The sequence below is a fragment of the Periplaneta americana genome, chromosome 10, assembly GCF_040183065.1.
Source record: "Periplaneta americana isolate PAMFEO1 chromosome 10, P.americana_PAMFEO1_priV1, whole genome shotgun sequence".
Classification (NCBI taxonomy): domain Eukaryota; kingdom Metazoa; phylum Arthropoda; class Insecta; order Blattodea; family Blattidae; genus Periplaneta; species Periplaneta americana.
This window is the reverse complement of record NC_091126.1, coordinates 165,390,187-165,408,331: the sequence shown is the minus strand read 5'-3', so window position 1 is coordinate 165,408,331 and position 18,145 is coordinate 165,390,187. Positions and strand designations below refer to the sequence as shown.

General features: G+C 36.4%; 1 pseudogene; it reads left to right on the top strand.

Moving 5' to 3' along the window:
* The first annotated feature begins 15,926 nt into the window (after nucleotides 1-15,926).
* Nucleotides 15,927-16,820, top strand: LOC138707761 (co-chaperone protein daf-41-like; annotated as a pseudogene).
* Nucleotides 16,821-18,145: the final 1,325 nt, after the last annotated feature.

Genomic DNA, 18,145 nt, shown 5'->3' with positions numbered 1-18,145 from the left:
CTTACCAAGAGGACCCTATTGGGGATCCAGTAGCAAACATTCTGTACTACGAAAACGAACGAGAGGGACAGTTGATTCTTATTGTTTTAATTATAATTTTATGATAATGATGGTTATTATTGATGAAGATGATGATGATGATTGTGACTGGGGAGCTGAACTTAGTGTACATTGGAAAGAGGCAAGTGGTATCAGTTTATTGCAACTAATATATATTTACCGAACTTTGATATTTTGTCTGTTTTTAATGCAAAGTAATATCATGTCACACGTTAACCATGTCATGTCGATAACATAAGGAAACCGTGGAATATATTTAATATAGATTTAGTTTTCCTTTATACTTAGATATTGACATTTACATTCTTGCCTTTACTGATTAATGTTGGATTTCGTTCTGTAGTAAATACTAAATGTGTTATTTAACACGTACACTAATGGAGGAAATGCAAGAGAAGACATGAGAAGAACGAGTGTAGGAAGGAAGCGACTACCAGATATTAGTGATTGTGAGGACTGAATAGATAGGGCGTTGGAGAGGTTATAGCGAAGAAGAAGAGTGCTAAAAAGTGAGTGCAGAAAAGTTAGGGGTGGCAAAAGTGTAAGGAAAGGAACAGAGAAGAAAGTGTTAGTGTAAGAAGATAGGGTAAGAGTGTAATAAGATAAACTATCAAACAATGAATACAATGATATCTGAACAAATGTGAAGTGGAATGAGAGAGAAATTGGAAGTGTAATTTAAGTGAATTAGATATTTGAGGTTTTTCAACGTTTTGGATTGGGAGTAGTAGCAGGGGTACTATAACTGTAGGAGTATTATCGAAATAAATATATGAATAGGGGTAATAAAATAGGAAATTTAGGAATGGAAGGGAAACAGTCTAGGTAGGAGGGAGAGAATAGAAGAGGATAGAGGGGGAAGGACATATAGCAATTCAGTCATAATAGAACATTAGAAAGCAATCAAGAAATTCTCGGCAAAGAATACCTTAATAGAAAAGAGTTATATGTATTAAAGGGATGGTGGATCGAAAAACAGAAATGTGAAGGTCCACCATAACTGTGAATTGTAAAGTTGAATGACAAATAAATATCAGTATCAATATTTAACACGTACTCTTAATAGCTTCTGTTAATTACACACATTGGGGAAGAGACAGAGATGAGAAATAGTATACATATATAAGCGCCTGCTTTGTAAGTTGTCTTCAATATCAAGCAGGTTCGTTTCTCGTATTCCTATATTCAAAACTATACTGACTTTAACACTTTTAAAATTTGTGCAGAAATGTGTTTAGAAATTGGAGTATCCTGAATTTTAAACTATTCAGGAGTCTGTTTCCTTATTAAATAGTAATTATTTGATATTTATTTCATCTGGATATGTAATTGTTACAGTACTACTGCGGGCGAAAATTACTGAGACTATAATTTTTTCTCTAAATTCGTTTCAATAGCTACTAAAATATTCTCTCCTTCAATATGTTGTAATATTCTTCCCATAATGAGTGTGATAGTGATGCCTCAGGAGTTTCAAATGCAACCTTAGGCACCACTATCACACGCCAAATAAGAAGAAATACAGGTTGCAATTCATTCGCTTCTCACGTGTAATGATGTTTGCAATATCTTGTGCACAGGTTGTAACACGTTTTCCTATTGTAGAAATTAATACTCACCTCCTTGTTGCAATGAAACCGATAAGATTGAATAGCATTTGCCTAAAATTTTTTGAGTAGTTTCTGTTTATTGTAATATTTCTTCAATGCTCTGAGTGTATTATCGATGCGTTGCGTCGTTCCTCTTTTCATGCACTTCATACACGTAACTTAGATGTAATGAAATGTAGTTGGGAATGCTACAACTTTCAAGATATTGAGCTCTAAACATTAACAACTCAAAGAAAAAATTTGACTTACAATGTCTGTTTCAAGAGTGTATCACAATGTTTAAATATATATACTTCATTAAGGACAGAAATTCCCTTTTTCCCTCATAGAGTAGCGTGGCAATTCCAGTGACGTTGAGAAGAAGAATTGTCGTAGAAGTGTTAAATGCAAACTTCAACATAACTGCCACTCAAGTGATAAGAGATTTGTTAAATTTATGGCACTGGTGTTGTTTTTTTCTCTTTCATAACAGGTATTCGACGACAATGTCACAAATATTTCACTCAAAAACGTTTAATCAGTTAAAATTAAATTAATATCACAAAAGAAGTTAGATGTACTACTTGCACATACAGTAGGCCTACTAGTTTGGTTGATTAGGGGAGAGTTGGGTACTATCGGACATCGGGTAATATCGGACAGTGCGTTTCTTTCATCTACCACCAGATCGTAGTACCTGAATGACATGGTTACGTTTCTGTATGCGATATCACAGAAACGTAACAATGTGATTCAGATATTATCACCTGGTGGTAGATGATATAAATCACTGTCCGATATTACCCAATCTCCGATACTACCTAACTCTCCCCTAGATAAATATATCCTTTTTTTGTAGTAAAGTTCATCCCATAGGCTATTATTGTAGGCAAGAGAAATAGCCAATGATTTTCATATACACATTAGCTACTCCTCTGACAAACATTAGAACGATTAATTTCTCCCATTGATTTAATTTGTATGGCCTCTTAATATGCAATTTTTGTTTAGTTATTTGAACTAAGTAATGTTTTAAATAATAAAATAGCTTTTGAATTTGCCTTCTTGCTCAAACATAACGTTATTTAGGGTAAAATTATATAAGTACCTAATTTCTCACGCTTCTATCCTGTAGGTGAATCCATGACATTCAATAACACTTCGTACAATTGATACTAAAACTGTGTGTTGTACTAGTAGACTATATTGTAAATCTCGTCTGTATATATATTTAATCTAGATTGTGACTATAAATTAAGACTTTATAATAGTATTAAGTTTTTTGACTTGTTCCATATTCTAGCTGTAAAGCAATGTATGAATACCATGGAATGTTATTAAATACAATACAATACAATACAATACAATACTACCTTTTAATTACATTAATTGCATTTCTATTAAGGCTATGGGGCAGTCTTACCAACTATTACAAAGAGAATAAAAATTCGAACGTATACCACAGGAGATAAAAACCTTGTAGTTGCTCATATTTTCCAGAGTAACGCTATTGTTTGAATATAGGGTAATATATGCATAATTTGTCGTTTCTCACTTTTGTGAATATTTCGTTATAATATCCATTCTGAAAAGCAAATCTTTTGTTATTCAAATCTTACACGAATTCCCTGTTATCTTCTCACATGATGTGTTAATAGAAGTTAAATTATGGGACTAAACATGAGTGAACAGTAACTGAATCATGAATTGCTGAAACACCACAAGAAACGGTTTTTCTCAAATTCAGTTTTTCATGTTTGCTATTATTCGTAAATAGGTTTTTCATGTGGTGCAGAAACCTCACATGCCCAGTGCTCAGTGCACTTTGCACAGCGCCAATAATTTACGGTGATTTGCAGGAAATTGCAATCAGCTAAGAAATCTACGACATTTGAAATATTTTAGAAACTAAAAATTTCACTTTGCTCTCCTTTGTTTTATAGAAATAAAGGAAGTTATAGTATTAAATATGCTGTTCACATACTTTATTCTATTTATTGACAAAAAAATAGCTTATACATTTGAATTTATTTAGAAGATAAAAACATATTCTTCTCCGGTTCCTTGTCCAAAAAATTATGTAAAGATAGGAAATAAAATTCACTCGTCGTGAATTGCAGAAACCCCACATGTCCACTTAATTTAAAAATTGAAGATCATGTATGTCATACATTAAAATTTATTATTATGCTTTAATAAGAAAATTGTCAATTCAAATTATCAAAAGCTTTCAAAGATAGCCTAATCAGATTTTTGTGCGTTTTGGAAAATACAGTCAGATGGAAATGTAGGGTTTCTGTAATTCATGACTAAATTATAGAAAAAGTGGAAGTGGTTTTTAAATATTGTTGTAAAAAGTGTATTTGTGTGAAAATTTCGACAAGATATTTCAAGTTACAACATTATTAGACAAAGTCATTTCCGGACCATGGTTCCTTATCTCAAATTGATAGATGTGCCCTTCGCCATCATCCCTGAAAATTTGTAACACTACCTCGAAAACACCCTGTATAGGGCCATCGGTCTCATTGTCTGATATGCGAGGTAATGCGTGTATATGTTGTTGCTGCTCAAGGACTTTGCTTTGTTTAAGGCTTCTGGTTATTATTTTAATTATCATCAGTAGTACTTGAAGTTGCGAAAACAAAATTCTTGCACAAATTCTGTTTTTAGTCCAACTAATATAGTTTTAAGGAAATTTCATCTTTTACCTATTTCTAAATTAACTGTAATATCATGCAACTCATTAACAATGTCATATCGAAAATATACGAAAATCATAGATTAGGCTTATATGTTATACAGAATTATTATTATTTATTTTTGTACTCTGATAACGACACTTAGGCTAATATTCCTGACTGTACTGAAAATGTTGAATGTTATCCTGTACTTAACACTAAGTTCCTTAGTTAATTCGTACACTTAATAGTTCACACCTATGGAGTAACGGTTATCGCGTCTGGCTGCGAAACCAGGGGGCCCGGCTTCGATTCCCGGTTGGGGCAAGTTACCTAGTTGAGGTTTTCTGGGGTTTTCCCTCAACCCAATACGAGCAAATGCTGGGTAACTTTCGGTGCTGGACCCCAGACTCATTTCACCGGCATTACCACCTTCATCTCATTCAGACGCTAAATAAACTTAGATGTTGATAAAGCGTCGTAAAACAACCTACTTAAAAATATACTTAATAGCTTCGGTTAATTACACACATTAAGAAAGAGAGTGAGATGACAAAATACTTAAATGTCTGCGTGGTAAGTCCTCGTAAGTAACAAGCAAAGTGCATTTGTGCTATTCCTGTATTGATATTTTCTGACACGATTATAGTTAAATTATCTCAGAAATGTATTTGTAATTCTGAATTTCCTGTATTTTAAATCTTCCACGAATGTAGTTTCCTTTGTGAAATATTCAATGTTGTTAGATAATTATTTGGTAATTAATTTCTCTGGAAATTTAATTGTTACAGGAAAACAGTTGACGAAATTGTTTAAGACTGCTTTTGTGTGTGTATATATATAATTTCATTTGACAAATTTATAAAAAGTTTTCTCTTTAATGTGTCTTAATATTCTTCCCATAAGAAGAGTGAGAGTAACATTTTAGGAGTTTCAAATGCAACCTAGAATGTCACTATCACTCCCCTCATAAGAAGAAATACAGGTCAGAAATCATTCGATAATCATATGTTATTGTTGTTAGTAATATCTTGTGTACAGCTTGCAACATATTGTCCTGTAATACAAACTAATACCCTAATTCATGCTGCCATGTAACCGAAAAGATTTAATGGCATTTGCTTGAAATATTGAAGTGATTTCTGTCTCTTCTAATATATTCGTTCGAAACTCTAAGTATACACTCAACCAAAAAGTAATTGGGCACTATTTTTGCCGCTTTAGAACCTCGTGGTACCAACTCTTGTTGCTATAACAGCAGCCACCCTATCAGGCATGATCTCCACTAGTTTGTGTAGGATATCCAATGGAATGAGTCGCCATTCCTCTTACAACATGCCACTCAATTGGACAATGGTAGTTGGCCCAATGTTCGGCAGCTACTATGCAGTGGTATGCAGAAAATAAAGTTTACCGGTTGGACTGGCCTGCACACAGTCCCGATCTCAATCCCATTGAGCACCTTTGGGATGAATTGTGACGCAGTTTGAGGTCTCGGGAGATGCGGCCAACAACCATTGTCCAACTGAGTGCCATGTTCAAGAGGAATGGCGACGCATTCCAGTGGATATCCTACACAAACTAGTGGAGAGCATGCCTGCCAGGATGGCTGTTGTTATAGCAACAAGAGGTGGTACCACGAGGTTCTAAAGAGGCAAAGCAATGCCCAATTACTCTTTGGTAGAAAGTGTATTATGGCTGTGTCGTTTCTCTTTTTCATGTACATCAAAATAGAGGTAAGGAAAAATAGCTCTGTATTTCGGAATGGAACTATTTTCACAATACTACGCTGCAAAGTTGTACGAACAATTCGAAATATGTATGTATGTATATATATGCTGCATATACTTTTTTTACTTACCCTATATTGTATGTTTACAAATATCAACTTAAAAACGCGGAGTGACATTTCCAATAATGTTGAGAACCAGAATTGTCGCAGGAATTTTGAATGCATACTTCAACATAAGTGCCACATAAGTGGTAAATGATTTGCTACTTGTGTGGCAGAGCTGATTTTTTCTCTTTCATGTATGTTGTTCGACGACATTTCCATAAATAATTAATCAGTGAAAAATAAGCTGATATATTAGAAGTGTGAATTAGATTACTACTTACGGATTTTATTACGGATGATATTACAGGTTAATATAACCGTTTCATTTAGTAACGTTCATTCCATATTGCCGGCAACAGAAGTGGCCAATGACTTTCATATACACATTAGCTACTTTTCTGACGAAGTAGAGTAAAGTTGCCTAATTCCGTGATACTCCTAATCCCGTGATACATTTTTTTTTCACTGAATGTCACGGGATAGGATATCTTGCTATGGAATTCTCCGATGTCTTAAAAGTAGGCAAAAGGTGCACTCTTTCGAGAAAGATGTCTGGCGCTATGGTTGAACGGCAACGCTTTTACTGACATTAGGGAATCATTCTGTAAGACGCTAGAATTGTGGGCTTTCCTCGGAAAATAATCGAAGAGGCAGCATAACGTGTTAATAAAGTTTGCTGAAAGACATTAGATGTTAATATCAAATACGGCAAAAATAATGCTTCTTCATCATCGTTAATCATTGCTGACTATGTTTCTTAATGCACTCCTGAGGGCTTGGCAGTTAACACATAATCACACACACGCACCCACGTGCACACACACACACATAAACTTGTATACAGCCTATGGAGCATGGATAATCCTCTTATAACTCAGAATATCAGACTTTTCTCTTTTAATTTATTCTATATATAATTAATTTTAATGTATTAATCCTTTTATTATTTTTGTGAAATGAGACCCAACCCCGCTCATTTCAGTCTCAGACAGACCATAAATTTACCGAGTCCTTTGTTATATTTAGGGGATGTGAAAATTTATACTTATTTATTAGTCTGTTTACTATACATTATTTTTTTTTTATTTATTTACTTACTTACTTATTTATTTATTTACTTAGTTGCTTATTTACTTAATTATTATTTATTTATTTATTTACTTATTTATTTATTGATTTATTTATTTAAAGCAGCCATTACTTTAAAATATATTTGATTCATCCTTAGCCACATGACATGCTTACATTTTCTTCCTCTTTTAATATCTAACCAAAAGGAACCTATTGGGGATCTAGTAGTAAACATTCTGTACTACGGAAACGGACGAGAAAGACAGTTGATTCTTATTGTTTTAATCATAAGCTTATGATGATGATGGTTATTATTGATGAAGATGATGATGATGATGATTGTGACTGGGGAGCTAAACTTAGTGCCCAGTAGGAGAGAGGCAAGTGGTATCAGTTTATTGAAAATAATATAGATTTACCAAACATTGATAATTTGTCTGGGTTTAAATGCATGGTAATATCACGTCACACATTATCCATGTCATGTCGATAATATAAGAAAACCGTAGAATATATTTAATATAGAATTAGTTCTGCTTTATACTTCGATAATGACACTTACTTATATTATTGCCTGTACTGATTAATGTTGGATTTCGTTCTGTAGTAAATACTAAATGTGTTATTTAACACATACTCTTAATAGCTTCTGTTAATTACGCACATTGGGGAAGAGACAGAGATGAGAAATACTATACATATATAAGCGCCTGCTTTGTAAGTTGTCTTCAATATCCAGCAGGTGCGTTTGTCTTATTCCTATATTCAAAGCTATACTGACGTTAACACTTTTAAAATTTGTACAGATATGTGTTTAGAAAATGGAGTTTCCTGTATTTTAAATTCCTCAGGAGTGTGTTGCCTTATTAATTAATAATTATTTGATAATTAATTTCTCTGGATATGTAATTGGTACAGAAGTGCAGTGGGCGAAAATAATTGAGGCTATTTTTTCTTCTGTAAATTCCTTTCAATAACTACTAAAATGTTCTCTCCTTGAATATGCAGTAATATTCTTCCCATAATGAGTGTGATAGTGAAGCTTCAGGAGTTTCAAATGCAACCTGAGGCATCCCTATCACACGCCAAATAAGAAGAAATACAGGTTGCAATTCATTCGCTTCTCACATGTAATGATGTTTGCAATATTTCGTGCACACGTTGTTACACGTTTTTCTATTAGGCCTATACAAATTAATACTCTGCTTCTTGTTGTAATGAAACCGAAATATTTAATGGTATTTGCTTAAATATTTGAAGTCCTTTCTGTTTCTTCTAATATATTCGTTCAAAACTCTAAGTATATTATCGCTGTGTCCTTCCTCTTTTTCATGTACATCAAAATAGAGGTAAGGAAAAATAGTTCTGTATTTCGGAATGGTACTATTTTCATAATACTAGGCTGCAAATTTGTACCAACAATTCGAAATGTATATTTATAAATGCTACATATACATTTTTTTACTCACCCTACATTGTATGTTTTCAAACATCAGCTTAAAAACGCATAGTGACATTTTCATTAATGTTGAGAACCAGAATTGTCGCAGGAATTTTCAATGCATACTTCAACATAAGTGCCACTCAAGTGGTAAACGATTTGCTACTTGTGTGGCAGTGCTGATTTTTTCTCTTTCATGTATGTTGTTCGACGACATTGCTATAAATAATTAATCAGTGAAAATTAAGTTGATATCACGTTAGAAGTGTGAATAAGATTACTACTTGCGGAATTTAGTACGGATGATATTACAGATTAATATAACCATTTCATCTAGTAACGTTCATTACATATAGTCAGCAACAGAAGTGGCCAATGACTTTCATATACACATTAGCTACTTTTCTGACCAAGTAGAGTAAAGTTGCCTAATTCCGTGATACTCCTAACTCCGTGATACGTTTTTTTCACGGAATGTCACGGGATTGGAAATCTTGCTATGCAATTCACCGATGTCTTAAAAGTAGGCAAAAGATGCACTCTTTCGAGAAAGTTGTTTGGCGCTATGGTCGAAAGGTAAGATTTGACTGACATTAGGGACTCATCCTGTAAGACAGTAGAATTGAAGGATTTCCTCGGAAAATAATCGATAAGGCAGCATAACGTGTTAATAAAGTATTCTGAAGGACATCATTAGATGTTAAAATCAAATACGGGAAAAATAATGCTTCTTCTTCATCGTTAATCATTGCTGACTATGTTTGTTAATGGACTCCTGAGGTCTTGACAGTTAACACATAATCACACACACGCACCCACGTGCACACACACACACATAAACTTGTATACAACCTATGGAGCATGGATAATCCCCTTATAAATCAGAATATCAGACTTTTCTCTTTTAATTTATTGCATATATAATTAATTTTTTATATATTACTCTAATTATTTTAGTGAAATGAGCCCCAACCCCGCTCATTTCAGTCTCAGACAGACCATAAATTTACCGAGTCCTTTGTTTTATTTAGGGGTTGTGAAGATTCAAATTTATTTATTTATTTACTCATTTATTTATTTATTTATTTATTTATTTATTTATTTATTTATTTATTTATTTATTTATTTATTTATTTATTTATTTTTCTGTTTACCATTTATCGTTTCGTGGCACTGGACCATGATGATATAATGACGTGAATCCATCTTAGCGCATCTTATTTATTTATTTATTTATTTATTTATTTATTTATTTACTTGCTATTTATTTACTTGCTATTTATTTATTTACTTGCTATTTATTTATTTTTATTTATTTTTTTATATATTTATCTATGATATGGGTGCTTCTGCAGAATCGTCACTGTTTGCACCAGAAACAGATTCGTGATCCCAAACTTTGACTGTGATTATACCTACCGATATTTTGTCTGTAGTATATTAACGTGTTAATGATTGTATTAATTGTACATGTTGACGTTTAAAAATCAATTTTCTACAAAATCAATAAAAAAATAAATGTATATCAGATGACGCGTTTTTCATTTTGTCAATTTCTCCCCACCCCTATTCTTTACGTTATATATTTGAAAAATGTGATGAATATGCGTTGCGATCGTTAAATGTGTTCTGAAGTTCGTTTTGGATTGTTACAAAATACTGCAGCTAAATGTTTCATGAAGTGTTGGAAAGAATTGTATTTGTATATTTAGATTTAATAAAGAACACTTAAATGTTTAATTATAATTTTATTGAAATGAGTCCCGTCCCCGCTTATTTCATTCTCAGACAGACCACAAAATTACGGAGTCCTCTCTTTTCTTCTTAGGTTGTGAAGGTATTAATATGTTTAAAGTGATGATTATATTTTATTTAAAAAAAATATGTTTAAGCTATTGTTTATTTAATAAATAATTGTAAGATATTCTTCAGTAAAGGAACAGTCATGGACAACTGCCTCCTTCCAGTTCTCCTAGGCCTATTCGAAGCACAGACATGGTCTCTAACGGAAAGAGAGCGGGACATGCTGAGAAAGTGCCGACGATAATTGGAGAGGAAGATGCTGAACATCACACTCAGACACAGGCTACGTAATGTAGACATAAGGACTCAAACAAATCTCAAAGACGCAGCAGATACGGTCGACAAGCTGAAGGAGAAATGGGCAGGACACGTGATGCGACTCAACGCGAACCGGTGGACACATCCTTACGACATGGGACCCAAGGATTGGCAAAAGAAACGCTGGAAGACAGAAGACAAGGTAGGCGGGAGAACTTAGATCAAGATTCGGCCAACTCTGGTCAAGAACAGCGAAATACCTACAACAATGGAACCTCATTACAAAGTGACTCCCAACCCAAACAGTGACTAGTGAACAGTAGACCCTTCAATACTAACCCAGATACCTTAAAACTATTATATTGCAAAAGTGACCATCATTCCCGGAGTGGCTAACTGGGAACAGCTTGACAAGCCAACCTGCATAGTTAGGAGGCCCTTGCCATTCACGGGATTTCGTGGCTAATTCTTAATTCTTCTTAAAGGAATAGTTTTGATGGTACTGTTCTTCATAAAATTACTGAGCAATATACAGCATCAGCCACCTCCAGCAATTATCAACAGAAATAGCAATGACGCTTTTCAAGACAATCATAACCCCCATAGCAACATATGGAATGAACATAATTTGGGAAAAACTTACAAGCAGAAACATGGCACAAATAGAAACAGTGAAAGCACACTTCATGAAAAGAGTGCTAGGAGTTGGAAAAACGGCACCATCGAGAATGACGTATACCCTAATGAGAGAGACTTTCTTCATCGAAGACATTAGACGACAGCTACTACTACCGAGCACCAGCGCACATGAGACTACGCTCCAAGGACTACAGGAGAAGAGGAAAGACATCCGTAGCGAATTCTACATAACTGAGGCCATGTGTACGAGAGAGTGGATACGACCCAACTACGACATGAGGCACATCCTAACACGATACGCAGTCCATGGTTTTCATCACAAGGTATGCAGCACGAAGAGTTTCCATGAGTCGAACCAAGAATGCGTGTGGGAATTGTGCAAAAACCCATGTGTACGACACCACATCGAAAAGTGCGCTGAAAAACGGTCATCGCTTAATAAGTTTTGCTCAGACTAATTAACTCACCTTATGCACATTTGTGCGCATTTACTCTCATTCGTAAAATTACTCAGTCCTTCCTTCTATTTAAGGCTTTGTGAAGATTTACTTATAAATTCATTATGAATTTATTTTAGTGTAATGACCCGTTCATTTCAACCTCAGACAGACTACAAACTCAACGATTAGATTCTTTACCTTAGAGCACGGTTGCAGAACTGGGGAAGAGAGGAGTGGAAACATGGGGAAAGAGTTTGTTCCCCCATCCACAAGGCCGGACCTTCAATGACGTTTGTGTGACGTTTGGCATATACACTGTTCTCTCTTCTCCTCTCCCCCTACCGTACAATGACGCGAGACTTGAAGGGAAGGGGTGAGTTACGTGTTCCGGGTTATGACGTTTGCTTCAATTGTAGCACAGTTTTGCATCCCTGCCTTAGAGGTTGTGAAGATCTTAAAGTGTTTGAACTACAAACACATGTCAATATGGCGCTTGTTTATTTAGATAGGGATCCTTGGTTGATAGGACATGAAGCGTGCGAAAAGCTGTTTAGAGAAATTATGGAACAGATCACTGTCCATAGCAGGGAACAGAAGACTTCACAAGCTTATGCTCGTTTATCATCCTCTATTCGATTACGGATGAAACAAGAAGTACAAGAACTCAAAGATAAACTCTCACAAGCATCAGCATCGCACACTGTCACATTTCAAGAAGCAGAGATGTGAACACGACAAGTAAAACTACTGCAAAGTCGAGAGAAGGAGTTGCAGCAGTTATTTAATTATAGAAACACAACGTATGATGCTAATCAATCACATTTAATACAACAGAGTGGTGCGGGTCCCACGGGCTGGAGTGTTGATGGTGACAAAGATTCTGCCATCCAACAAACACAACATACTGTCCAAATATCATAGATCTGCACTACTGGCATCAAAACGAATCCGGGAAATGCATGAAAGCATCGTTGATACTAAAATACACAGTAGAGACAATGTTTCTCACATTTCCTGGATAAAGAACAGCAGCGGAGGGCAAATCAGACAGATCGGTTGCTCATCGTCAAACGATCGAGTTGAGACAGAATAAAAAGACGATGAAAAAACTGCTAAGAGCCGTGATATAACTCAGAAATGCCTCTATTTCGTGTGGTATATAGGTCTACCCTTGCCCAATTCATTATTAAAATTGTAGAGTGTGATAATATCTTTAAATAAGGCGATTGTGTAGAAAGATTATACCAGGTAAGGTTTATCTTGTCTCAGTAGCAATAAAACCAAGTCCCTTCAAATGAGGGTGGATATTATAGGAGGGTTGTAAATTTTCAGGATGCCTTTCAAGACCTTGTTATTGTACAGGCTACGGGAACTCAGTTTCTTGAAAGACAAGCTCAGTGACGGAACTACACAGTACGAAGAGAGATATTTTGTTATTTTATTTTGCGCTGGAGAATGTAGCAACTAGTCCCTTCCGACACTGGATGGATGGCCGGCATCGCTCCACTCCCCCATCACCATAACAACACAGACGAAGTAAGACATAACTACTTTCTCTCTCTTTTCACAGTAAGACAAGATACATCACACAGACTTTAGTGACATACAGTTGCAGCCGTTGTGTACATTATATAAATAAATAGGCCTACTTATATAGGCCTAACAATGAAAAAATGTGAATTAAAGTAACCCCTTCACACAAGTACAAGTATGTGCAATAAATTATAGAGAAATATAGTAGGCATTTTCCTTTTTCTGTCTCTCGTTTTCCTTCTACTTTTGAAGAAAATAAAGTAAACGACTGTTCGTAAACTTATGGCAAGTACCCCTCTCAATTTATGCTTCAAAATTGGAGTATTCATAATGTAAGTGACATGAAGCCTATAACTGTGATTGTAGCAAGGGGAGATCTAAGGAATATCATAGTTGCTTCAATATGTAAGGTACAAATGTATTTATTGTAGCAACAGTTTTTACTATGGAAGCAAGAGTGCATGAACTGTAATACGCAATTAAAGAAGAGGATCCTGCAATCCCATATGGAAGAGCTATACTTTATTATAACCTCCACAGAGGGACTCTACGGTTTCGTTTCGCGGAACTAGGTCATAGATCTACACTACTGGCATAAAAACGAATCCAGGAAGGGCATGAAGGCATCGTTGATACTAAATAGAGAGTACTGCCCACATTTCCTCGATAAAGAACAGCAGCGGAGGGCAAATGAGACAAATCGGTTGCTCATCGTCAAACGATCGAGTTGAGCCAGAATAATAAGACGATGAAGAAACTGCTAAGAGCCGTGATAGAACCCAGAAATATCTCTATTTCCTGTGGTATATAGGCCTACAGGCCAGTACGGAGTGATTCACAAGGAATAGTAAATATTTTGTGGAATGGAAATATGGGCTATTTTGATTTAACGGTTCATATAAACACGCGCCCAATCTTCAGTGAGTGTCAAGATACAGCTATTTGAATCTCTGTTTGCTGCACTGTGGTCTAAACTGCACGACCAACCGGATATCACTGTTTTAAAGATTGCTTTCTAGAGTAAATAATTATCTTGTATAGAAATAGACAAATGAGGAGAAGGGGATTCTCGATTCATTTGTTGAAGAACGTCAAGACACTGCAAATGCCAACAATTGGCACTGGACAGAACAAATTTGATAAGGTTTGTCTGTGGAGAAAATAAAAGAACTTCTAAAAAATTTGAAGTTTGAAAATGATATCGCGGAGTTTGAGATCACAGAAGAGGAAAAGTGTGAAGGAAAGGCTGTAGCATATAATCCCCCTCACACAGACTCCAACAGGATTGGACCACGTAGGACCAAGCAAATGGCAGAAGGAGAACCTACGACCTATACTTAGGAACGAGAAACCAGGTTTCCACATGTACGCGGCGCCCCCCCCCCTTCATCTGGACATCGGGCACGGTATCAAGGTCACTCTTTCGGACCTTATGAGGGCCAGAATTTAATATGAATACTCCCATTCATACAGACCTCAACCGGATTGGACAACGTAGGACCAATCAGATTCCAGAAGGAGAACCTACGACCTATCACAGCAAGTACTCCCTCATCGAGACTACTATACATATAAGAGCTGGCAGACTATTTCCTTATCCAACAACTGCTCTGAAGATGGCCACAACACAGCGGTCGAAACGTCAGCCAATAACACGAAGACAACGCGGTAGAAGCCCTGAAGCTTATCCACACAAGGTTAATATTTGTTTATGAGTGGAAAATTGTAGTTAATTAGACAGGCTGGGTAAAGTTTGGAGACAAAGCAGCGAGAGGCACGATAAATATTCCCAACCTTAGTGAAGAAAGTGATGTGTCAGAAGTTGACATTGTTGTTTCACTTAAAAGCTCAAGTCTTATAAAATATGCCGCCTCAGTTATTTTGGTGATTGTCTATTATAGAACAAAGAGTAATTTTCTTCCATGATGGGAGGAGCATCAGTGATATAGGCGTTTTAAATATAACCTTGATCACCAATGTTCTTCGGACAGCAAAAGTAATTACACAGAAAAGCGGTGTCTGTTAAGGAATACGTTGAACTTGTTCGCTGTCTTCGTTGTAATAATTTATTCTAGTATTGAAACAGAGAATTCTTTGAAACTTGTAATAGACAAAATTATAAAGCGCAGTAATATGTTGATACTACAAGTTACATCTTGTTTACATATCTTTTAACACTATATCACTTCGGAATATGTAATGTCTTTCTCGTGCTAAATTCCATCGTACCTGGTTAACATGTTTCGGACTGTTATGTACCTTCTGAAGAAGTTATGCACATATGTACAAAAAGATGTTCGCCAATAACAACACAATTCACTGGAACTTGTTTCCTGTATTCAGCCTTCAGCTAAATGAGTCGTGGTATAAAGTAACACTAAGTAGATAAGCACGTGGTAAGAATGGTAATAATGGTTTTCAGTTAAATACAAGATATTAGTCTATGTGTTAGAATACGTCATTTGAACATACGTAACTGAGCTCGCTGTTTGTAAAATAGCTGACACATCAAACAAATTAGGATCGATTACGCGCTAAGCTTATTGAGATCGTTTTGAATCACACTGCGCAAAGATGTCGGGCAAAGAATAGGCCGTGCCTCCCTCTGTTTTGTGGGCTCAAAGACACAATGTAATTTTCCTCACAATCTGTCTCGAAGACTGCAAGAACCCCGAAATAAAAATAGACAACGATAAAGTCTATTCACATGGAATTGGTGGAACTGAAGAAAATCTCACGAAGTAACAATACCACTTTTCAAAGAAATTGACCCCGATAAATCTGTAAAGTGTGTACGTGACCGTAAAATTGAGCTGGTGCTGAAGAAAAAGGAGGAAATTTGACCATACTGGCTACAATTGATGAAAGATAAGAGGAAGTATCATTGGCTGAAAGTGGACTTCAACAAATGGAAGGATGAAAATGATAGTGAGGACGATCTGGATGTAGGCCAATCTGAAGACCTCGAAGAGATGATGAGGCAGATGGGTGGGCTGGGAGGTGGAGGTGGTGGTGATACTGTCCAAATTTCACGATAGAATCCCTGCGAGAGGAGTGCGGTCATTGCGAGGTAAGAGGAAAGATTAAGCCAGTAACTCTGCGTTCTTGAAGGGGCAGGTGGATGGGAGTGGTGATATTGGCCGGCTGGGACAAGCAAGGCCCAGTCAATGGCCGGCAGGTTCCGTGTTGGGGGTAGGTTATAAGAGTGGGGGAAAAACTGGCATTCATTGCTTGGATCTTCTCGTGAAATGTCGACAGTAGTAAACCGAGCTTCGATGATCTGGAACCAGAGTCTGATTCCGATGATTAGGAACTTCCAGACTTGGAGTGATGGTGTGATCTACAAACAACCAGAACCCAGTATAAGAGTCATCAATATTTTTCCTCATCTATCGCCGTTCAGAGCCTGAGAATGGAAAATGGACCAAAAATATTATAATAAACCCATTAACAGGCCCGTTGTTCAACTGTAATAAAATTGATCGTTAATAACAGGTCTTCTTGACACGATTCAGATCACTATTAATCAGGGGCGGCTTTCGAAGAGGGGCTGCGGAGCTGCAGCACCCCCAGACATTTGTGGCTCTTGTCTCGTTTTATGTTGTGAAATATATATTTTATTATACAGTCTCTATTTAGCGGCTCGAATTTTTAAAAATTTCGCTTTCATTGACATGCACGCAATCGTTAGTGAAGTCACTTCCTCCCCTGGTGCTGCCAGAGCGAAGCCAGAAACAAAGAGCGTATTCCGAATGTCACCGGTGAGCAATCCTATGGCATCACGGTGTTCCGAATTCCACCGATGACGTCATTGATGTTCCACCGGTGTCGCACCGGTGCCATCAACTTGTGGAGGTGGTGGCAGTCTCCATCAGTGAATCTGATTGGTTCTTGTATAGGGCGGGAATTAGCAGACGAATGACATCGTGCACTGTTGTGTCATGGCGGTGTGTTCTGCTTTAGTTCTCTGTATTGTTTGTAATGAGCACAACGTAAAAACAATATGTTAATGGCTTATGAGCGAACATGTCAACGGACCAGTTATTAGTACCGGTTCAAGAAATAAGTTGTTTATGCTCTCCTTTCTTTGAACGAGATGGCAGTACGGAAATTTCGCAAAATTTTGCTTGCGTAGCACAGATAACCACTTACACAGTCGCCATGACAGCATCGATTCTTCCAGCAGTTTTGTTCCTTATTTTCGTTGCAACGTGACGTCATCGATGCCACCGGACCGGTGAGATTCGGAATACGCTGAAAGACTATGGGTGAAGCCGCTTCCTCCCCTGGAGCTGCCAGTCTCGTCTCGGATGCTTTGCGCGTTAGTTTTACCCTTCCCCCTGCTGCCCCTGGCCATGAATACAGAGTTTCCAGGAGTTGCAAAATTTGCAGCAGGTTGTCAGTAGCGCGCAGTTTTGTAAATACATTTTCTTTGATGTTGTGAGTATAACAATTGCAACAATATTTAATTCTGTACAATATTTACAGTCTATTCAGTTCAGTACCTTAACAATTCAGGAGAAATGTGAAATTAAGTGCCCATCAGTTGAATCTCATAATGGTAAAAGCCACTAAACAAAATACAAAAGCTCGCATATTTTTTTGCTGATTTATCTAGTATCCCTGCTTTCTTCTCTTGATCTCCACACAGTCTGTATTAGATTAATGTGTTTCAAAGACAATTCGATCAGCTGGGGCAACAAGATGGAGTTTTAAAATAAGAACAGTAAATGTTGTTCATGAGAAGAAGACATCATTGCTACAATGTTTTCAAACAATAATGGAATCTGAAA